This window comes from Cyanistes caeruleus, chromosome 1, assembly GCF_971803275.1.
Source record: "Cyanistes caeruleus chromosome 1, bCyaCae1.hap1.1, whole genome shotgun sequence".
Taxonomy (NCBI): domain Eukaryota; kingdom Metazoa; phylum Chordata; class Aves; order Passeriformes; family Paridae; genus Cyanistes; species Cyanistes caeruleus.
In genome coordinates, this window is record NC_141701.1 from 114,313,128 (window position 1) to 114,337,737 (window position 24,610).

The 24,610-nt window shown below is 41.0% G+C and overlaps 1 long non-coding RNA gene across 1 annotated transcript; it reads left to right on the forward strand.

Annotated features, from left to right (window-relative positions):
- The first annotated feature begins 14,227 nt into the window (after positions 1–14,227).
- LOC111923481 (uncharacterized) lies at positions 14,228–23,893 on the forward strand. The gene is made up of 2 exons (XR_015276616.1): positions 14,228–18,103; positions 21,359–23,893. It is a non-coding gene; the product is annotated as an uncharacterized LOC111923481 (long non-coding RNA).
- Positions 23,894–24,610: the final 717 nt, after the last annotated feature.

The window sequence follows — 24,610 nt, forward strand, 5'->3', positions numbered from 1 at the left end:
AATTATTGCCAGAACTTCTCAGTCATTGTCTTTATTAACTCAGTTAAATTTCTCCTTTGGGTCATTGTCCAGTACTTTGTCCAGCTCACTGATCTGCTGGCAGCCTGAAGTATCCAGTGTCCAGAAGAGCACTCTAGCAGGGAAGATGATGAAATCATAACATTTTTGGAATTACACTTCTTATATTCATTGAGAAACGGTTTTATGAAAACCAGTCACTGTGGACCCATTTCCCTCAGAATACAAAGGACAAAACAACTCTGTTTAGTAAAATAATTTGTTTGGGTCTGATGAGTTGGTTTTAAATACAGTTTTTCTTTGAACACAAAGCTTCTATTCACAAGAACAACCATAGCCTGCACTGTTACTGAGGGGTGGTGCAGCATCCCTCCCGCCCAGCAGGACCCATTGAGAGGCTTAATGTTATCTTCTTATTTGTATTTACTACACAGATAAAAGCTTCCTCCCCATCTAAATCTTCTCCCACCATGTTCTCACAAGTCTGCATAATGAGATTAATAAATAAAGCTTCAAAAGGTAACCCGATCAACAAGACTTTGTATTCCTCAGCTTTCGGTTGTGGTGAAGCAACCCGATGGTGAACTATGGTGAACTGGCAAGCTCCTGGTGCTCCCAGACACTACAAAGCACCTTAAATTACAAATCTATTTTCCAAAAAGTGATGCTAGAAAACTGATACGATCCAGTTATATTTTTATATTGTTCTAATTTGTTCCAGACAAAACATATCAAATTTACAAGTGGAAAGGAAAGCTATCTCCCTTTTCAGTCCTAATGTATTAACTTGCCAATACTTGGCTCTATCAACTTGCTAAGGAGCTGAATGTCATTTTGGATTCTTTCTCTTGTTTTTCCAGTGTGTTGCAATGAGCAGTTCTGCCACCAGAAACACTTGGCAATCAGATCGTCTTCAGTAGCTCCGCACACATACAATGGATTCTGACACAGTACAAGAGAAATAACAGAAACCATTTCACTTCCTCTGGTCTGTGCAAAGCTAGCAGGAGTCAAAATAAACTGCCAAGCCTCCAGGCAAACAAATAACATGAACACACATGGACCGAGGCTGCAGCAACAATGGCCAAACTTTTGCAGGATCCTATAGGAAGCTGCCCCGCCTTTGAAAGCAATGGGAAGCTCTGCCGAAGGCACAGGCAGTCTCCCCCTCACCCCCTTGCAGCTCCTCAAATTGCACTGCTGAATGTCTGGTCCACTCTGTGAGGCTGGAGCAGACTTTTCCTGGAGAACTGGCCCACATTATACATCCATCTTGGCACCCATTCAGCCTGCAATCTTTCTTCCCTGGTTGCCAAAAAGCATGCTAGTGATTCAGATACACTGCTGGGTCTGGGATATGAATAGCTGGCCACTGGGAACAGTATGAAAACTTTATTGTTATCCATAGCCCATCATAAACCAAAAATGATTTGCCACATGTAACTGAGCTGTTTTTGAATTTTAAATCCTAAGACATCAAGCCCTCCAATTTATTTCAATTACTTTTTTTTCTTTTTTTCCCCCATTGCTCTGGGAGAAAAAAAAAAAAAGCTTCACTCCAACACAATAAAAAAATCCAGGGGTTATCAAGAGGTAGTTCAGGGTTTGTTTGTGGTTTGTTAGGCAGATTTATGCAGTCCTTAAGTATACAGTTGGCACACCACTGAAAATGGGTCATTTCTGTATGTCTTTTGGGACAAGGAATTTAGCAGGTTAGTCAGATGGAGAGTTATGCAAACATGGCATAAAAAGACATGCTTTTGTAGACGGTTTTAAAAAACAGATTCAAGATCTGCAATTCATCAAAAGCTGACCAGAGAGAGATGGGGAAATAATATAGCTAAAAATTAAAATATTGGAAGTTAGATGTGATTTTCTTCAATAGTGTGATGAAGAACTGACAGTGAGAGTTGACTCTTCGTGGATTCTGCTGTATTATGCTCTCAAAGCCATTAAAAGAACTGTTGAAAAATTAACCACCATACAGGAGTTCAAGAAATCTCTCAACCATGTGTTTATTTTTCTGTCATGACACAGCTTTATGCATGCAAGAGAAAAAAGTAATCTACCATTTGTTTAAAATAAGAGAGTCCCAAGAAGCCCTAGCTCTTACATAATCTAAAACCAGCAATATTAAAAATCTATCTACCCATTTCTCTGTCTGGACTTCTTATAGCATATCTGTGAGTCTTACAAGCCTGCAGAAGAAGAAGAGGCTTCTTCTCTCATAACTGTCAAAAGCTGTGGGCAGATTTAGGGATAATGCCATTGCTGCAGTGGGCAGATACAGCAACATGGAAATCAGCTGAGCTTTGTCACTCTGAATTTGTCTCATTCCAGGCAGGAACCCCACTGCTTTTCTCCACCTCACCTTCTTACTGAAGGCTTCTCACAGCCTTCAGTAGATGCTGGAGTATCCTTCAGCTGTTCCAGCTCCTTGTTCTCTTGATATGTTGGAAGCTAGTAATTGCTCTGTTAGACACAAACCAGTGCTTTTGGTGGAAGAAGGAATAGTTCTTCCAGTCCAGCAGAAAACTACAATGGAAACCTGTGTGGACAGGGTTGGGTGCTGCCCACCCACTCTGCTTTCAGTCACTGACAGAATTTCCTCTGTTCCTCCTTGCTTTCCTCTGTTCCTAATTCAGCCATATGTTTGTGTTTTGTACATGTAAGTGAAGCTAGCAGGAGGCTTGCTGCTAACTTCAGTGGGGTTGAAATTTAACCCGCTATCTACATTTCTGCTTGTAGTATTAAATGAAGGAACTGGAATTTCAGCAGTGCTTCTACAGACAGAGAGATGCACACTTGGGTTAAGATCACTTGGGTGAAATTCAAGCCTGTTGCAGTCAATGTGGGAGCTATTTTTTTAACTACGCCTCTGTTTAGCCCACACTTGAGAAGAAAACACACACAGACACTGAAGAATTATTTATTTAGAATAAACATCAGTTGAGGGAATTGAATGGTGGAAACTGCTAAATTGTTTGTATCCTTAGTCACAATTATAAAATCTGCCTCCAAAAGGGCTTAGCATAGAAATAATATTATTCCTTTGGTCTTTTTTCGCTTTGTTCTGTAGCAGTCTTCTTAGTAATAAATACTCTTAATAATTTGGAAATGCAGCAACAGTATATTGCAATACTAATTTGAGTATGGAGGAAAATCATTTGCTGTCAGTATTAACCTTTGTTTATTACTATGAAAAAACCACAGTAGCATGTCATGCAGATCTAATTTGAGAATTATGTGTTGAAATTATTACGTAATTCCTTTGTTTCCACCCTGTTCAGATGTTCTGTGACTGTTTCTGTGTATTTTGTTTTAAAGTGTTTATAAGATTGTTTACAAGGCTTTGTTTGTTTATTGTCTAGTAAGGTAATAGATGCCAGAGCTGACTTTACCTTGGTTCCTCACCACTATGTAATATTATAAGTAGGGCTAACTTCCAAAAATTCAAATTGTTTCAATTGTCTTTGCTGTGCAAATACTGTGGTGCATTTGATTGCTCTTTTAATTCAGTGATTTATTTACATATTAGATTCTGGCACCAGACTGAAAATGCACCTAAATTTATTAAATTGGTAGTATTTATTTGGTTTTGTATGTTGCTTTTATACAGTTTCCTATTCTTTCTCAGGGAAAACAAGAAACAGAGTGAATTAAAAGCCTGTGCAAGGACACAGAGGAAGGCAGTCCTACCAATATTTCTTCAATCCCTTGGTGCTCAGTCTCATGCCACTGGCCTTCACTGTGTTGCCACTTGGCATCACCTCAAGAGAACCACAGGTACCTCCTACTGTAAACTGGGCTGGAAGTGATGCAGGTTTGAATCTTTCGAGGCAAACTTTCCAGTACACACATGGGAGGATGCTGAACAGTAGATACACAGTTTTGCTATAACATGCTGGTAGAGGGCTAATATTCTGTTCCACAGTAAATTTCCTACAACATCTATTCATTTATATTTCTAGAATATTAAGTCCCTCTCAATATAGAGGTCCACCTGTGTAAACTGCTCTGGGAAGAAGATGAAACACATTTGCTTTTCATGAAATACATCTATATATCTATATCTATATCTATATCTATATCTATATCTATATCTATGTCTATGTCTATGTCTATGTCTATGTCTATGTCTATATCTATATCTATGTACATGTATATATTTAGTATATTTTAGAGAGTTTTATGTGCCTTTTCAAATGAATATAAATACACATTCATGTATATAAAGAGTTCTAATACTCAGCTCTGAGTAAGGAAACAAACTGGTCTAAGAAGTCAAACAGCCTGTGCAGCCAAATTTAAGACTCTTCAGTTTTTTGTTGGTAAGCTTCAGGTGGGTGCTTGTGATTACACAGCAGTCTGCAGCAGTTCCTATAAGAAGAAGTGGTTTCACCAGTTTTGCAACCTTAATAAAAAGTCATTCTATCACAGAGAAAAAAATCCCATTTTTAAAAAAGCATGGCATGATTCATCTGTGTTTAAGTCACTTTTAAGAACAAACAAAATTTGTGTTTTTAGCGCACCAGTCTCTGCCACGTCACTGCTGGTAAAGTACAACAAACTTCTGCGCTTCAGCTTTCCTGAACAGCAAACACAGGGGCCTAAAGAACCAGTATGAATTGATCTTACATAAAGGTTTAACTCACCCATGACATGGGAGACAAAATAACTCTCCTGCGTGTTTGCAGAGCCTGCTGAATCATAAAAATTGCAGTAGTTCTGGAAAACACGCCATACCATGGGTTCAGAAATAATTTATGTTTCCCTTCTGATTGTGTGCTGAATGTTGGCAGGGCAGTCAAGGAGGACTATTTATAATATGCAGTACTTGCAAAAAGTTATCTCTTATTTACATGAAATGAAAAAAAAGAAAGCTAAGTTAATAAGATGGTTAGAAAGGTAAGTTGCTAGAGAAACCTTTTACTTTTAGACATAAATAGTCAAATAATTGATGAATATGATCAATACTTCAGTCAAAATTCTGAGTTTGGGATGGCTTATTATGGTTAGGCAGTCAGAATTTCACTTTGCAGTGAGTGTCAGCAATTTGTCCTTTTCTCCTCCTCACAAAGGGTGAGACAAATTATCAAGTGATTTTGCTGTGGAAGAGGAATGACCAGGCTTTTTATTTTTGACACTTGTCAAGGAACCTGACATGCTTTTCCTTTGTTTGTTTGTTTCTCCAGCCCTCATTTCCAGGACATATCCTGTGGATTGTTCAAGAGCACTTCAAAAGTGAGAACTAAGTATATCTGTGCAGTGTCTCACTGCATGTTGTTTGTCTGAAATGAAATGAATAAATGAAATTACTGACTCTTACACTAATTGAGTCCATCCATAACCGTACCAGGGTTCACACTATTAGTCCTCTTTGAAGTTCCAACATTTAACCCTATTTTGAAGGGCAGAGGTGGGGTTTTATCCACATCCCAGATATCCATCCTAGCAGAGCACTGATCTCGGCACAGACCAAAAATTCAACCTGTGAGGTGTCAGTTTTTCTTGTCGGATCAGAGTCAGCCTTCCTATCCTAGAATATGAACAGTTCAAAGGATTTTTTCTGAAACAACTGAGCTAATTGAATTTGTAGTTTCACAGAGTCTCTGACCCTAAGATAATTTTCTGGTTCACTTTTGGCCCCTTATTAGGTTACTTTGTCATAGTTATTATTGGGTTCCAGGAGACATCAGGGGCCAGTGAGAATTGGGTGCTCTGCAAGGGCAGGGGAGTCTTAACTTTATTCTGATAGCAGCTTCAGTTGAGGAAAGAAGAACATAAGACATTTCTACAGCAGAAAACCCAGTGATTTGCATACACTCTGATCTCATCTGAATGTGGTTTTAGCATGGCTGCTTAAGATATTAATAGACTACTTTTAACTTGGACCTCCCTAAATATCCTCACAGTGGTATTGTTACCATAACAGAGCACACTCCTACATGATCCTCTTTGGTTAGCCTTAAAAATACTTTAAAACCAGAAAGGAAGAATGGAGTCTTTGTCTATGAATACTAAAATCTGTCTTCATCCATGAGAAGCTGTCGATGATTGCCATGGAAACATTTACTAATTGTCCATGGAGCCTGTAAAAATAGTAACAAAAAAGGTAAGATTTGTCAAGAAATAACATTTTGTGAGACATGACCTGAAACAGAAGATTCTGAAAAGACAGAAAGGCATGGTGTACTATATAGAAAAGCCTTTTCTTCTCTTGATACTCTCTTGCACACAGACCACCTTGATGTCCTACCCGAAGAGACCTCATTCCCATTGAATCAGAGTAGTGTCACCATGTCCTCTGATGCTTGCTTACAAGACATCTTACAAAATACAGGGGCTGCTGGACTGTGGCTGCAACCAGAAGTCAGGACTGCCATCCATTCTGTATCATAGTTTGAAAGAGTTGACAAGGCACATTTCTCACTGTTTTTTTTTTTTTAAATAATTGTTTTTCACTCTGTAAAAATGCCATTTTCCAAGCCTAAGTGTATGCTTCTGGGCTAGGTGTGATGCAAACCCAGTCATAGCTCTCACCCTGTGGAATCTGCAAGGTAATTTAAAAGCTCACAGCAAATCAATGCAGTAAGTAGGAGAGTCAGGACAAAAGAATACACTCATGCATAATTAATTTTCTCAAAAGTACATCTCAAGAAGCCTCAATAGTTTGTTGTTGATTTTTAGTTTTGTTTTGTTTTTTTTTTAAATAATCTTGAAGTACTACTGCTAAAATCTTATATTTGTTGTCAATTCTCCATTGGCCAACCCAAGAGGCATTTGGGCTTTTAAAAAACCACACTAAGGCTCTCTGGATCTTTAAAGTGTTAATCATCAGGTATCAAAGGAATTGATCTGTTCTACGAAGTGCTTTTGTGGCTGCAATGGTTTTAAAAAAGTTATGAAATGACAACACCGATTTTGTTCATCACCAGTTCAGACTGCCAGCTATCAATAGTTATTGACCTAACCTGCTTGTGTACTACTTGATTTAAACAATTCTTTTCTCATTACATGGGTCATTTAACGTGGGCAGAAAATAGAATCAAGCACAAGGAGTGGCTGATTTTTTTCTTTTTTTTTGCCTCTGTCTTCCCATTACAGAGGACTCTGCTCCCTACTGGGTCCCAGTGTGAATGAACAAATAAAGTCTTCCCTTAAGGGAATCTGATTCCTTACCCACCAGCAAAACAGTGGAGCCTAGAATTAGTTTCTGCTGAAAGGCTTTCCTCCTTACTGCTCCTGCAGGGTTTTATAAGAAGTGTATCTATATATAATTGCTTATATAATAATATATAATGTGCTTAAAAGGGGATGCCATATGGACTTCTGCCATGTGGGCACTCAGAACATGTATGACAGCATATTACTACAGAAGAACTCTTGAATAAAATTGCCATTTCAACCACCACATGCCTAATATTGATTTCAAACCACAGAAGGATAGCAATGGAAATTTCAGTGTGCTTTGGATCAGAAAGAAGTAATGAAATTGCTTTATACATTCCTACTGGAAACGTCACAAACCCACATTTCTTTACTATCTGAACTCTCTGAAGTCCGTATTTTGACAGATGAACAGCTGTGCTTTCCTGCAGGTGCAAAAAGCCAGATCACTTAGGGGTTTAGTTAGGCTCTTAATACCACCTCTTGCAGATTTCACTGGGGATCATATGAAGAGAAAGGGGTGAATAGAGAGGTGAAAGGGAGGGTTATGAGGCTGAAGACAGAAGCAATGGCCAAGGCAGAGCTGTGTGAGGACAGGAGCTGTCCAGGCAGCCCCCACGCTTTCTGGATGAGAGCCACTGCACAGCTTGAGGGCTTTTCCCTTCCCAAATGTTTTAAACTCTTAAGCCTATATTCCTTCAATAACAATACCAGAAAAGTCCATTAAGTGACCCACATAAAATTTGTCTGCTCCTTTATTTCTTCTTGGTGGATAAGTCTTTTCATATGGCGAGTTGGCTGAGGCAAAGCTCATGGCAGAAACTTTTGTCCAGGTGAACTTTATGAGATATTTCCCTCACAGGATCATTGCTGGCTTAGAGATAGCTAGTTTACTCCTAGCTCCAGTACACACTGTGGTGATCTCACCTGTGACTGAAGCACCTGATCTTAGCAAGACAGAGCTCATCTTTTTCCATATAAACACTGGCTTGATTTTTTTACTGCTGTAGAAAAGGGCCCTTGCCCTTGTTCATGCATATTTTTTTCTGCCATGCATGATTTTTCTATTATTTGTTGTTACTTTAACTTTCCAGAATGTGTATCAGCACACTCTAAAAACAATCATCAGAGGAAAACTGAATAGCAAAAAATACTGATATAAACCACACACATTTTACAGAGGCATTTGATATTCTCTGCTCTATTTTATTGTAGCTTGATAAAATGTTTTATATCAAGGAAGGAAATTATTATCAGCTTTATATCCAGGTGTAGCATGCATAGATAAAGCATAAGTGAAATGAGATAAAATACTCTGTTTGATGATTAACATTGAACGAGGCTGTATTGAACAGAGATGCCAGAATTTTTTATAAGAATGTGCATAAACAAAAATGACAGTGCAAAGTATTAAATGCTTTGGGGTTACTACTGATTCACAGAAAAGTTTAGGCAGCCAGACTACGAGATACTAAATGGCTCAAGAGCAATATGTTGAAATTTTGTTCAGCTAGAGACTTAGATCTTCACTGTCCACTCAGACATGCAAAACCATCTGGAAAGGTGAGCTTAAGGACTACTGAGCATGATAGTAAACATAGGGCTAACAACAATAATATGCAAAAAGTAATTCCAACGAGAAACCTCAAATTCAAGCCTTGCTTTAGAATGCATAAGAGTGCAAGATGAGTCAGTCCCAATACCTTGGCAGTAATATGCGAAACAGTGGGGATATCCAGAATGAAATCATGTCACAAATTGGCAAGGCAGCAGCTGCATTTATCTGCTTAAAGGAGATTCAGTCCTTGAAAATCTACAACTTAAAGAACAAGCTGAATATTCAATTCATGTTATTTTCAACTGAACAGATGGATGGGAAAGCTGGAAATCTACCAGAAGTTTAGGCAGTCATCTAAGAAGTCTGATAAAACACTCAGAGAACTTAAACTTAGGAAAATAGTAATTTTTAAAATAAGCGATTTTCTAACAAATTTTCCAAAATTTAACAGTATGTGTTAGCAGATATTAACAACAACAACAAAAAAGATAGCTCTATCTGTGGCACTTGTTGGTAATAAACATGAAGAATGCACTGGGTAAAAGTACATACAGAAGTGCAAGAAAAAAGGGAGAGCTAAAAGGACACCTTCTGCTAAACATTCTGAAGGACTCCCCACCATGAAGATCATAAAAGTTGCTGTGTGTGGAGCCCACCTGGCTCCTGGTGGCCCCCACCAAGGACAGCTCTGGCCAACCCCCCCTGGCCACCCTCCCACAGCAAGGGCTCCCAGAGCAGGGAGGTGGTTGCTTCCAAACTGAGCAACAGCCACCGTCTCAGAAAGTTAATGTCTGCCTTTTACATGGGCTTCTATGAAATTCAGGTCTTGAAAACCAAGGGTATTTGTGAATTCCTTCAAGTTCATATGACACTGCAAAGTAGGTGCTACTGTGTGCTGGAATGGTAAAAGCACTGCAATGGCTCAAATAAACTCAAATAATGCCTGCGTCCATCAAGCAGCTGCTTCGTCTGGCTGCATTGTCTGCTTAGGAATTTTTCCAGTAGACTCACCCTTCTCAAAATGTTAAGGGCAAAATCTGCAGGAGAAGATATCCCTTTTTTGGTAAGCAAGTACAGAAAGACAATTCTAGTAATTTTTGTTTGTATACTTCAAAAAAAATCCTCATTACGGAAAATAGTGTGACAGTCTAGTCACATAACTTTATTGTAATCCACAGCCCATGATAAACCAAAAATGATTTGCCACATGTAACTGAGCTGGTTTTGGATTTTAAATCCTAAGACATCAAAGCCTTCCAATTTATTTCAATTACTATTTTTTTTTCTTTCCATTGCTCTGGGAGAGAAAGAAAAAAAAAGGCATGAATAGCGAAATCGCAGATCCTGCTCCAGACACTGTTGTTCATTACACTGAGCCTTGTCTACTCTAACATGCTTCCCAGTTCTTCTCAGCTCCAGCCAGTTGTGTCATCCTATCTGGTCCTTTAGCAAAGAGAAAAATAAAACCACATCAATAGTAAAACCCTGTATAGTTTAGATCCATTCTTTTGCTGCTGGATAGAATTATAAAGGTTCCACAAAAACAAAACAAAACAAAACAAAACAAAACAAAACAAAGCAAAACAACAACAACAACAACAACAACAAACTGCAGGAACTTAAAATGTATCTCAGGAAAGGTCTTGAAGACACTCTTCTTTCCTGATGTCACTGTCCCTCCTTGTGCTCCTGTCTACATACCCCTATCAAACATCTAGCTTGATTCCCTTGACCTGCTATGTTAAGGTGAAATTTATGTCCTTACTTGCCTTCACTTTGCTCCTTTGTCATTGATCTTTTGATTTTATTGTCATCACTCCCCTTGCCTTTTCTCATTAACAAAACATGCAGCAGTATCTTTTGTTGGCTTATCACAGTCCCAGCCTATAGACCTCCTTCTATACAGAGCAACTGGACTTACAGGACATGTATCTTTGCTAGCTGAAAATCTCTAAGTTCCTATTAAAATGAATAAAGGTAATTCAATTCATCAGCCCTAGATATTTTAAAATATATTATTTTTTTCTCTCTAGAGTAAGAATGGTCCTTCTTTAGGTCTCTAGAATACATTGAAACTTTTCTAGACAGCTGATCCTAACAGTGGGTTCTGAATTTGATAGATCCACAAACATGATATGGGTAGACCCTCCAGCAGTGTGCTGCCAGGAGTCAGGACCAAATTCGTGTTTGTTTAAATACATAGCACATTTCACCTGGATTATGAGGATTTATACTCTTTTGAGTAAAAAGTACAGTTCCTCTTTAGTGAAGACTTGAAGATTCTGAACTGTGTACAGAAGTTATATTTTAATGTATTTCAGCACACTGATCTTAAATAGTTATTCTATTACTTGAAAAGAAAATACCAACTGTCTTTGCAGGATTGCAATTCACTGACAACATCTTTACATAAAAGCTGAGTGGAAATGTGATGCAGAAAGCACTGAGACACAGTCAGCACGTGCTATCCCATTTTCAGGGCAGAATCACGTTATAGGGTAATAGTGTTCTAGAAGCTTAAATACTAGCTGGGATGGAGCTGTAATCCTTTTACCGCCTTTGAACCGCTCTCCTCTCTCAGCTGTGATATTATGAGGCTGTCTAGTCAAATTAACTGCATTCACTAATAGGAGTCATGTAGGTGCTTTCTCTTATTCCTACAATTCTAATGCAGGCAGCACTGTGATACCTAAACTACGTCCTTGTGTCTTTTTCTTTCCTTTTATACTTTATCACATGTAAAAATTGCTGGCAGAGGAGTGAAAAACAGAAAGAAGCAAGACATTGAAAACCTATAAGCTAAATGGACTTTTATTTAAGCAGCTCTGTAGGTCAGCCTCCACACCTGGCCACCGGTGAACAGTGATGCGAAGGAAAAAAAAATTAAAAACAAATACAAAATAATAATAATAATAATAACAAACCCACAACAAATAAGCTTCTTTGCTATCTGTAAGACAGCCAGTGCCCACGAGGTGTTTGCAAAACCACGTCCAAGGAGCCTGGGCGCAGCGGCCGCTCTTACGCAACCCTCTGCTGCCCTGCTGGGCGGCTCTGCGGAGCGGGGCTCGGCGCCGAGCGGCGATAGATAGCCCTGAGCGCTGCCTCGGCGCTTGGCTGCCAACCGCAGAGCCGCCCGCACCGCTCCAGCCCGCCGCAATTAACACAACTCCTTCGCCAGCACTTCTGGCGCTGCAGAAAGGCTGCATTCCCGCCGAGAGCTGGCGCGGCGGGGCCTCTCTCCGCCGAGCGACAGGGACGCCGCGGGTCCCGTCCCCGGCCAAGCCGGCGGAAGCGCTCGGGAGAGGCGTGAGGAGCTCCGGGACCGTGCGCTGTCCCCGCCGCCGTGCCCAGCGCTCCGCGCCATCTCGGCGAGCAGCTCCGCAGCGCTCCCCGCCCGCCGCGCCGCTCGGCCCCGCTCCTCTGCTTGCTCTGCTCTCCCCGCCGCCTCCCTCCGCAGGGAGAGCCGCCTGCCCGGCCTCCCCGGCCCCCCCGGCCCCCCCGGCCCCGCGTCCCGCAGCCGCCCCCCCGCGGGGTCACCCGGGGACAGCGCCCGCCTCCCGCCGCAGGAAGCGCCGCAGCCGCCCCGGCGCCTCCCGCTCGGCGCTCGCCTGTGGCAGGTGAGACTCGCCGCGTCCCTCCCCGCTCCCCGGGGGCCGCCCCGCACGCTCTCCCCGCCGGCCGACGGGACGGGGCCGGGGGAGCTGCCCCGGGCCGGCGTGTGGGGCGGGAAGCCCGAGCGGGGGTTCGGCAGGCGGGCCGGGCCGGGGCCGGGCCGCGCTCCGGTGCCGGCGCTGGGCCGGGGCGGCCGAGCACCGGCGGGGATGGAGAGGCGCCGGGAGGGAGCGGCGCCGCCGGCCGCCCCCGCAGCCCGGCCCGGCCTGCCGCCGCGGCGGGGAGGCCCCGGTGTGCCGCCGCCCGGGCTACGCCGCTCCCTCCCCTTCCCGGGCTGCCGGGGCTCCCCTCCCGGCCCCGGGCTCCCCGCGCCGGCGAGGACCGGGCTGGAGCGGCGAGGGCAGCGTCAGCTGCCGAGTGTCCTCCGGCCCTGCGCTTTGCCAGACGTATTTACTGGCTACACGGGAAGAAAATGGGCTCCAGGAAGGGCTACGTCGTGTTTGCTGCTTCTGCAGAGTTCATTCCACCCCTGGGAACTTCTCAGCCCTCGCAGGAGGGGCCGTGCTGCTCCCTAGGGAACTGAGGCGCTTTCCCTGCGCGGCGCGTGTGGGAGCGCTGAGCTCAGCTGGGACGGGAGAAGGCTGGGAAGCCCTGGGGAGTTCGGGTCACAGATGGCAGCGGCCGTGTGTTATCATTCCAGACTGCACTCTGTGACCCGCTGACAAACTGAGACAAGTTGTAAGAACCTCTCTGCGAACGTAGTAAGGCTGTTTGTTAATCGTACTTGTGACTACAGAGGATCTTGAAACAGATTTTTTTTTTTTTTTTTTTTTTAAATGGGTGCTACTGTGCTCCTACTCGAGTGAAGTCAATACCCCTCATAGAAAAAATTATAAAGTTGCATGGGGTGCTCTGTGGGATGCTTCTGCGAGAGTGATGTAAACAAACAAACAATATAATGTGAAAAATGGAATAAGGAGCGGCTTAAGTCCTGCAGCAACAGGTGGCAGAGCTGAGGGGAAAGTGCATGTCCTGGCTCTCTGTCTTGCATCTCTGCCACAGCACAATCTTCGTCCTTTAGGGGTAGGGCTTTGTCTGGGTCCTGCAGCATGGCACAGCCGTGCCCTGGGGCAATCAGGAGACAGCCAAAAGCAGAAAGAGCCTCAACAAAATGCAAGCACTTGCAGAACATATGTGATAATCAAATCACAGTTCTTCCCCACGTTAAAGATTTTTCTTTCCCCTCAGAAAGTATACCTGAGAGAAAATACTGCAGGGTATTGAGGCACTAAACCAGTGGCAAAGGAAAACAGAGAGATACTGTGTATCATTAAAAAAAAAAAAAAAGTTTGTAGAATCAATCTATGCCGGCAAAGTTGCCAAAAGGGGTAAGATTAGCTTAAGAATTTAAAGCACAACAGCATGCTTGGCTACAAAAGTTTAAGGTCTTGGCTTCTCTCATTGAATCAATGAACATAAACTGAAAATAGACAGATTCTAATATAAATTTATACTGAGCACTTGAGATAAAACTTGAACAGAATAAATGAGAAGGCCAGGAAAAAAGGAAAAAAAGGGAAAAAAGGCTTGGAAAATAGCATCAGGATTTATTAGTGAAATTAAGAAAGACATATTGTCTCAGATTTAAAAAGGAATCTCTTAAAAATGAGAGAAAGAAAGAAAAAGAAAGAAAAAGAAAGAAAGAAAGAAAGAAAGAAAGAAAGAAAGAAAGAAAGAAAGAAAGAAAGAAAGAAAGAAAGAAAGAAAGAAAGAAAGAAAGAAAGAAAGAAAGAAAGAAAGAAAGAAAGAAAGAAAGAAAGAAAGAAAGAAAGAAAGAAAGAAAGAAAGAAAGAAAGAAAGAAAGAAAGAAAGAAAGAAAGAAAGAAAGAAAGAAAGAAAACCTGCTAATACAACAATACTTTGTTTTCATGGAAAAAGCAGCAATGGATTTTAGCAATTTTTTTAAAAAAAAGACAGGAAAAAAAAGGTTAAATCAAAAGAAATGTCTTTGATAATGATGGAAATATCCTATTAAATAGAAATTTAAGTGCATGCTCCAGGTAACACAAACATTTTCAGAAAGTAATATTGGAGTAAGTTGACTAGTTTAAGAGAAACAGAAAGGACATGGGATAGAATTACTCAGAAAGTGGCTGAAAAGCAGGAGATAAATTACATTAATTTTCATCAGACAAATGTCACAATCTGGAGATCAACCCAAGTAAGACACAAAAAGAGAGGCAGCTTGCAGGAAAATTGTAGAAAAGGATTAGGAATAGAGATTGGGAAACAGAGCATAAGTAGATAGTTGAACGGCTAGAGGTGTTTCTGCAGACTTATATGTGAGGTGAAGATGCCACACTGCTGTCCTAAGGAATTGGGAGCTCATTTTGCTACATGGATGGCAGCTAAAGCTAGAACCCCAGACCCTGAGACTTACTCTTTTATTTTCTTGGCACATGAAGATACTCTGGAGAAACCCGAGAAATTCTTGAATGTATTATGGGTTGCACTTCCAGAAAAAGGACTAAGCAGGAAAACAGCTGATACAGGATGATGTATTTGCCATGACAGGGGCATGTCAGAAGCAAGGCCAAGAAAGTTAAGGAGGAAGACCTGAAACTCTCTTATGAGGCATTGGAAACCAAAGGTACTGACAGAAAAAACAGATTTTATATATACCTGGAAGAAAGACAAAAGAGTGTGAGGTGATTTCCTGGGAAGTATTACCAACTAGAAGGGGCAACTGTGATAAGGGCTGAGGTTCAGCCACTCTTGTACAGCAGCACGTACACAACTATGAGGTATGTTGTGCTACAGGATGTCTTGCAGACCAGGAACAGCCTAATAGCTATCCTGTACCAAGCTGGGCTTTCTGGGCCATGACAGACCAGCATTTAATGTAAAGAAAGGGGGCAACTGATTTCTTTATCTACCCAAAGGAAATGTAGCATTTTTAATGGGGTGTTTGACACCGTGACAGAAAAAAAGAAACAACAAAAACCAAAACAAACCGTGAATAAAAAGGAAGGAAAGCTTTTGTAGGAGGACAAATGTAACAACGTGGTGTAGTTCCAAGAATATAGACAGCTAAAGAAAAGGCATTACATAAATAACATTAGAGGAAAAACAGAGTAAAATTCCTGACCTTTCCAGGTCAACAAAGCAATTCAGCCCCATTTGCAATCAGTTATAATGTCAGTCATTCTAACAAAAGATATCTTACATTAGGATACATCCTGACATAAACTTTACACTTGGGTCTGACCTTGGCTTCCTGATTATGGACCAGTTGGTTTTTACTGTTTTTATTAAGTTCTTAATACTTCTGTTACAATTATTTCATTTGCAATTCAAAAAGTGTGCTACGGAGAGGAAAACAATACTATTCCTCATCAGTTCTGTCCCTACAAGTTTAGCAAAATGTAAGGGAGAACGCATGGAACCTATGAAACTTAAGCTGAAAGACAGATAGAGATATGCAGGATCTATAAAATATTTCCTGGTTTTTATATTAATGGATTAATAAACTAATAATGGGAGGAAGAAAAGGATCCACACGAAGCTTTCAACATATTAGCTAAAAGGTTGCACTTGCCTGACATATAGTGGCTATAATTCAAATGAGATATTGGGGCTGCGTTATATAAATGGTACTATGAGTTCTGTCCTCTTCCTTGGTGAATTAAGGTTTTAGCCACAGTTAATATACGTTAAGAGGTTTGGTCTAGCTGCTTTTGGAAAACAACAGAACACAAAAAGCACAAAAACCATGTGGTTACTTCAGAGAGGTGTTTTCCTTTAGGTTTCTAGAGACAGGCGCAAGAGAAGCCCTTGACTCTCTTCTGTATGAATAGGTCCTGGTGGTTAATCTTTATCAAAAACATGGTAAAGTAAAACTGCAGGAACTTTACCTGCCCTCCTGGTGAAGGTAAGGAGATTTTTGTTAAAGAATTTGATTTCTGAATGGCAGCTAACTGCGTCAGGCACGAGTCAAGGGAATGTAATACTTGGTGTTGAGATCAACTGCTGGGACCCTGTTTGTAAACTAGCCAGCTCAAGATCAAATGACAAAGAAAACTGAGTAACTAAAATACATAGGAGGTCTTTTAGAGGGTTCTGAGTCTCAACATTGCAATTAAAGAGCATTGGAGTGGAAAATGTTGCAAATAACTTTCATGACTTTGGCAAAAATATAACACCAGCTTCCTAATTTTGTTGGGATAATGACAAACTAATAAAAAAGTAAAAGAGAAATAAGAGAAATAAGTAAATAAATAAATAATTAATCAACTAAGTAACTAAGTATGATAAAGTAGGGAACACTGTATTATGAAATAGCAGAACAGGTATACATCTAGAAATGGAAACTCAGGCTGTATTTACTGTATGTGAGAATATTTTGTTCTCCTTTAGTATGGCCAGGTTATATAGATTTAACTTCAATTACAGTGATTTTTAACAAAAAATTAATTACTGGTCTTCACAGCAAGGATGAACAAGTTATTTACTGTTTTGAGATATTGTAGGAGATGTGCTTAGGATCTGAGATCTGTCCAGTCCTCTGGGATTTAGATGGATGATCTCATTAGGTTCAGAGTCACTGCAGTAAGTACAGAAATATACAGATGCTAAACATAATGCAAAATCCTAATTATTGTTTGCAGTTAATTAAAATGCTATTTTTGTTTGTTTTGCCTCCCTCTGGCATCTTCAAGTCCTAATTAATTCTTAACTGTGGGTGGTGGGATTAGGATTGGCAGCAGAACACACCTCAAACAGCCCACCAGCACCATAGGGCTGTACGTGCAGAAGTTCTGCCGAAGCAAAGATCACATTCTTGAGAAGTTAGATAAAGGTCGCTATTGTTCTTGCCGCCAAGATTATTTTTATCACATTGTCAACACAGTTGTTAATGTACAAACACGCAGGTGAGATACAGAACACATGAAACTCATAAAAAAGGTGGAGACGTTGTATGCACGTGCAATTAGAGCACTGGAGATGAGATGTACATAAAAATGCTGAAGGGGAGCAAATGTTTGCTTGACAGATTAAGGAGCTGGCTGGCACTGTTCCTTGTGGTGAACTGCTTGGTGACATTTATGGCGCTGATAAATAAAATTTGTGAGCAAATATCATTAATTGATGTAGTTCAAGGAGTGGCTGTTTGGCACATTTCTATGGAGGTGGTAATTCAGATGCATAACCAGAGAAACACTGAGGGGTTTTGCTTTTTTTTTTTTGGTTGATTTTTTTCTTTTTTTTTCCTATAATGTTGCAGTTGTTTCAGAGTACAATGAGATTTTTTGGCATAGAAGTGCTGCTGTAATTGGTTTCTAGGACTTTCTTGATTTGACCTAATTGGACATTTTGAAAGGTTGCCCAAGTACGTGGTTGGATTTTGCCAATTTTCTATCAATGATTAATAAAGCTCATTTGGAGGATCAATTAGAGTTTCAAAAAGAAGATTTTGCACCAGAATTGTTATACAACCAATGAATTCTACTTTATTAATGAACATTTTCAATGTTGAATGATGAAAAACAATGCTATAGTGAACAGTAAATGCACATTTTTTAAAAATAATTTAGTCCATTCAGGTTATCATTATGTTATTTCAGGAATTCTATAATCAGGGTGGGGAAACACTTTAATTCTGGTTTGTAGTGATACTTTTGGCAAAATTCTAATTGTTATTTTTGAAAAATCATTAGACTCTTAAAAAAATGGTTTAAACAGGTAAGATTTCCTGAAATGTTTATTTCTTTTTCACAGTGCTTGAAGTTTAAGTAGCATCTTTCCAAAAGTCTTTAGAAAGAATAAGTAACTGCTCTTGGTGTGTCTGAAGACCTAGTGAGTTTAAAGAAATGATGTGTTTGGAGGAAGGAAAAGCTGGTAGTGTATGCCGTCATCAGTTTCTAATCATCCCAGCTCCTCCCCAGGTTCTCGTTTTCATAAAGATAATTTAAAAACAACATGCAAGTGGTTCAGCCTGTCTCTGTGCATTTATAATTTGTTTATTTCCCTGGTACACAAGTATAGATTTGGAGGATTGTTTTTTTCTGCAGTCAGAGGACTGACTAGGGTGGATAAGTTAACAAGCAGGAGGTTCCTGCATGTTGGAATTAGCAACTTATCTGTCTCATCCATTGCTTGTTTGTTCATGTTTTGCTCATTCAAATGTATCCTAAAGAAATGAGGTACCCAGCTATTATGGTAGTGCCAGTTTCTAATTTGTTCCAGGAGTTCATAGCCCTGGGTCTGAGCACATCAGGAAGGACCTGTAGGTGTTTCCATACTACTTCTTATTATTCTTATAAGTAAGTTTTTAATCTCAGTGTTACTGGGTTTCAGCTGACCAGGTATCTAAAAAAAAAGTGTAGCTATGCTGTGCATAGCTGTGCCATGAACTGCTATACTTACTCTTTAGCAGTCAGGCAAGAGTTCTACTGAGGCACTTCCCTCTGCAAAGCTTTATGCACACCAGGTAACACTGACACTCTGCTGCAGTGCTTGAAGGTCACTTGAAAAGCCAAAGTTTTGACTGAAGTAGGACTCTTCCTTCCTCCCTCTTCCTTCCTACAGAGAGATTTTTCAAGCTGGCCTCCAAAGTATCTTCTAGGATTCCTGACAGATCAGCTTTTCTAGGAGAAGGAGCTGTTCCTTTTGCAGGCACTATTAGCATAAATACCACAACATGAAGCCCATAATCACACTCAGAGGACACTTTCCTCTTGTATGTCAGGAAAATTGAGTTTAATTTTGCATTTACTAAAATATGACTGTTGAAAATCTACGTATTACACTGAGCTGGTATATATACTACACTATGTGCTACACTTGGGGCAAAAAATGGCAGCCCATTCTAAACTAATAGGATTATAACGCTATTTATTACAGCATTGCTGCTAGCACCAGGGTAATATTTGTGTTCCAGTTCTCTTAGGAGAATTTAGGAACCAAAATACTTCCATGAAAACACTGTGCATATCTCCAAAATCTTCCAGAAATTCAGCTATGAATGGATTCAGGATGAAGATGGTAAAGTGATCTCATTTGTTGCATGTGTTAGGCCTGCTAAAATAAAGTTTAGCAAAATACTGCTAAAGCTAGAGTGCAGGATGAATGGGAAGATTATAGAACATTATTTTGCATGTTTTTACTTACTGAAATGAGTAGATGAACTCATCTCCTCCAGAGCAGAGATAGCAGGGTTCTACCTTCTGCTCTGAACTTAGTAGAAAGGTGCCATCTCAATTCCTAGATTTTGTTATTTTTACTCTAAGGTGGAGGTTGTTTCCCAGCATGTCTATGTTTCTTGCTCTCTTTTCCATAGTAATGATTGCTTATGAGGAACAAGTTGATTTAGAATAGGACAAGCTGCACGATCCCTCAGTTAATACACCCACCCACCTGGTAGTTGAGCTCCATATGGTCTTGGATTAGGAATGAGAGAACTTGCAAAACTCTTGCTTCTGTCAGGTCTCCAAAATCAAGACTCTCCCCAGTGTGTTTCAGCTTTGCCTCAGAGTAACCAAGTTATAATTATTCCAACTGAAGGAGCCTTTCCAAGCCCTAATCTTTTAACTGAAACCTCTGCGGCTTGGAACAAGGGATCTGGTTTCAATAGGACCTCTACACATCTTCCCACTCCACCTTCTCTCCCAGCTGTGTTCACCCTTCATTTGGGCCTTCTCAAAAGAGGTGTCTCTTGTCCACTGCTGAGAGGGAACTGTGTGGCAAGCCTTTGGTGCTGCCACAACCACTTCAAACTAGAGGCTTTTCTGCAGGCCAGTTAAATGCTGTTTCTTCTTGTCTGATGGGCTGTCCTTACTAGTGTGCTCCTTGACCATTCCATTTGGTATGAAGGAAAAGCTACATATCTGAGCTACTGAAGCCAGTCATTTGTCATCTACTTTTTGCATTAATATTAATTTGCTAATGTGAAATTACTTCTGGTATGAATTTTTGGAAAATCCAAACTAGGTCCACTATCATGAAATTTGGAGCCATGACTCATTAAAAAAGTCATCACAGATGGCACTAGGACGAGAATGTTCTTGATGATCTGTTTAGAGAATAAGAAGAATGAACTGGTGGTTTTATTTACTCCAGTAGCCTATCTAGCTTGCAGAAAGACTGGAAGAAATAGAACAAGTGTAGGATTTCTTAACTTCTGGCAGTCAGAAGATACAGGAATTTCCTAAACCAGAAATTTCACTGGATTGCATCATCATGTTTATTGGCCATTGATGGACTTGTCGACCATAAATTGTCTGATCTGCTTTGAACTTTCTTGAACCTCCACATCATCCTTTGATAACAGTCCAAATAGCCTTTTTTTAGTAAAACAGCTTTTGCAATAAGAAGAGAACATACACAGATTCCTGTTTAGTCTGGAAGCTGGCTTCTGTCTAGGAGAGCTGAGACTTGTTTTTCCCCATACTTTCATGCTGCAATTTAGAAATATAGATATTAAAAATAATTTCTTGATAATTATTTAATCTCACTGTTTTCTTTCAGTTTTGGTATTTTTGCCCATGTTCATTTGGTTGTGTGGACTGAGCACTAATTTCCTGTGCCATGTGCAACCTCGCATAACTTGAAAAAAAAACCCCTGCTGTGTTTTTTCATGACAGATCAAAAATGGATATGAACTGTGTGCTGGAGGTTAGAGTGTGCCTCCAGATTAGTTTCTCTCTCTTTTTCTTTCCTTCTTGTTATTTATTTTTCTTTCCTATTTGTCTCAATTTTCATTCATTTCTCTTCTCACACATCCGGTCTGGTTCCCCTTGAATTCTGGTGGTAGGATGGAACTGGATCTACGCACAAAAGCAAAGTACTATTACATGAGGTTATTTTTATATGCCCCAGAAATCTTGGAACAGACATATATTACACTGTATTGGAAAATGGAAAACAAAGTGGAAAAGAAACAGTATATAGTACTACTGGTTTATTTTCCTTTCTTTTTTTCTTTTTTTTTTTTTTCAGGAAATGGATATTTGCCCCAGACAAAGACTAGAGGATGTTGGCCAAATACCTGCAGTTAACACCAAAATGTTTTGAAGTGTTTCATGGCACTTAGAGAAGATTGGCCTCAGCTAGCATTAATAATAAATGGAAGTTAATCTAAATTCATTGTGGTCACGTACTGTCCATCAGTTTTGTTGTGTGTATAAGCACTGCTTATCCATCATTTAAAGAGGGACTCACACAGGATGCTTTCCTGCTGTGCTGACTCACTCCTGGTAGTCTAAAAATGAAAGGGACATGTATGCTTCTTGATTTTCACATTCATTTTAACACTTTGGAAACAAAATGTTTTGGACTCTCTTTGTCTGCCGAAAGGTGACGTTTTCATTTAATCAGCAGACTGGAGTAATTTTTAAACTGCTGCTTTACCATGATTATTTTCATCTTTAATCACCGTGTCCTCATGCACCATAGTACTCAGGAAGTAAGAGGCCTGGGAAATAGCAAAGAAAACCTGTATGTCTTGTAAGATCGTCCTTCAGAAAGTGATTAGAGGGTCCCCTGTCCACCAGATAATGTGTGCTAGGTGGTCAAGTGATTCAGCTTAGCTCATGTTTCATTGCCTGTGCTTTCTGCCTGCTTGTGTACAAACAAATTAAAAATGGAACAGGTGAGGTGTGTAGTACTTCTGAGAAAAACACTAAGTCATTTCTATCAGAGCTGAAGTGCCAAACAACCACCCTAAAATCAAAGATCTGTAGAGCAAAAGAAACCAATCAGTGACAAGGAAATCTGGCAGCTGATGTCAGATGTACCATGTCTGTTACCATCAGAGAGCCCAAAGAAACTAAAGCTCTTTCCTGCCTGCCCAGCCCTGAGGTGTGAAAGCCAGACAAAAATTACTTAAGAGGAAAAGTAAATTGAGAGCAATAAAGGATAAAGGCTGAAATCCACCAAGGTACCAAGTTAAGTTGTTGTGTTAAAATGCGAAAGAAAGAATTATGCTTTCATTGACTATGCCCTGAAAGGCGTACAGATTCTCTTCCAGTTCATCTCAGAGCTGGATTACATCCTAGGCACTCCTGGTCCAGCTGTCAGGCATTTGATGAGGTCAGTGTTAGGCTGCTTTTTTGGTTGAAGGGAAGTTTCTGACTCCTGCATTTGTAAACAAAATCACAGGCTGTGCATTACTGATGCAGTGGGAAATTGTGCCTGTACATGACCTGAACTTTGCTTCTCAGAGAGGGAAAATGCTGTCATTTCTGTCCTGGTACAAAATATGTACCTCCCTCTGCTCCTCCCTCCCTGTTTCGTGCCTGCTCCAGGTCAGGCAGCACAGATACCGCAGGGTTTCAGAGGCTCTTTGACATGTCCTGCAGTTGTACTGAAACCTCATTTCATGGCTGCTAAGAAAAGCATTTATGTGAATGCATGGTAGTCACGGCACATCCCTGGAACTCAAAGAGAACAGGACCTTTCTTTTTGCCAAATAGGAGTGGTGTTTTAGGCACTGGGGGAGGGCATTGATATTGAAAGTTACTGAGGGCTTAGGGTCCTGGATTTCCCAAATCTGGGGACTTACAGATCATATGCGAATATCATCTTCTGCCTAAGAAGATGGAAGGGAAACTGTGGTCATGTGAGGAGCCAGGAGCATCTGTCCTCATGCAAAGTAGGTGGCTAGAGAAACACTTTGAGATACTTTGACATATCTATTCCAAAAGATGCAGGGAATTGGCATCAGAATATAGGAGGAAGCGGTACCTCTCCGGTATCCACAAATATTTGCTGTTGCCATCAGTGAATGGCATTCAGTGTCGGTTTCATTCTATGGGGATGATGACACATTTTAAGGCTCCCATTCTCACCATCACATGGCTTTGTGTCCCTGCATTTTAGTCATTTCAGAGCAGTGCATCACCACCCCACTGGCTCATGCTGTGCTCTGTGTTTAGCAGCACATATTTATGACACGGGGAGTGAAGAATGAAGTCTAACTCAAGTCCTTAACTAACCCGTAAGCGAGGGATTAACTGCGTACTGCAATCTTTTACTAAGTATTAATCACTTAACATTATTTTCATATTTTTGAGAAGTCTTTCACTGCCTTAGTATGTCAGCACACAACTGGGTTTGAAATCACGGCGTTTGAGGGACTGCTGATACATTAGACAGGTATTACTGTTGTTAACCTGACAAGGGACCTGTTGTGTTACTTTCTGAGTGAAGGAAAAAGTACATGTGGATAGGCTACAGCTATCAAGGTCTGCTCTTGCTTTACAAACCTGTCTTCCTGGCTGTGGTAGAGTTAAAAAAATAATTACAAGTTTTTCAAAGGATCACCCACATACACATGGTATGAGAGCTCTTTTCTTTGTTGGTTTCATTTTATTTGTACATGACTCACTCTTGGCAAAATGAGTGAGCCTCATGAGCCTGTAAAAATTCTGTTTGGATTAAATGATTTGCATTAAATGATTTATAACTGCAAGAAGGCTTTAATATTCCTGTAATTCCTTAAGGAAAAACAAACCGATCTTATTCTTTCAAGTAGCTATTGCTTTCACGCCTGTTACTTCAGACGCCATCTTACTTGCTCAAGCTGATAGCTGCTAATGAGACTCGGGGTACTTCTTCCTTGCTTTCCCTGCCTCAGGAATTAGAGATGGGTGGTGGGGATGTACTGTCATCTTTTTCTGAGAACATTCTTATCAGCATGACTGAAGGCCAGGAAACACACAGGCTCCCAGACCTGCTTGCCTTGCTGAGAGCAAGGAGCAGCATTTGTGCTGGCCTGAGGTGGGGTGATCATGTTTCTGAGACCCAATTTACCCCGGTTTAGTAGTCCAGAGGCCCATCAGTCTTCATTTTCCTGTCATGAGTGGTTACAGCCACCTCATTCCTGCTGACTCCTGCATGGATCAGCTGTCAGCAGGGCGGCTGGGTAAGCCTGACCCCTTGGCTCCCCAAGCTCAGAGATGTGTGGGCAAGGGGAGAGCCCTCCCCGGGCATCCCTGAAGAGAGGAGACTGCCAGCCACGAGCAGCCGCCGAGGCTGCCCGCACCCTTGGGACAGAGGCCCCGCAGCAGGGTGTGCCTGTCAAAGCCCATGGGAAAAGCGTGCGAGTCAACAGCGGGACAATCCAGCCGGATGCAGGACGTGCCATCAACAAGCCCTTTAACTTTGTGTCTGCGCAGAGCCGCGGCTGCCCTGGCTGCCGACTCCAGCGGCTGAGGCGCGGCACAGTTGTTAGCGGGTGCCGCTGCCCTC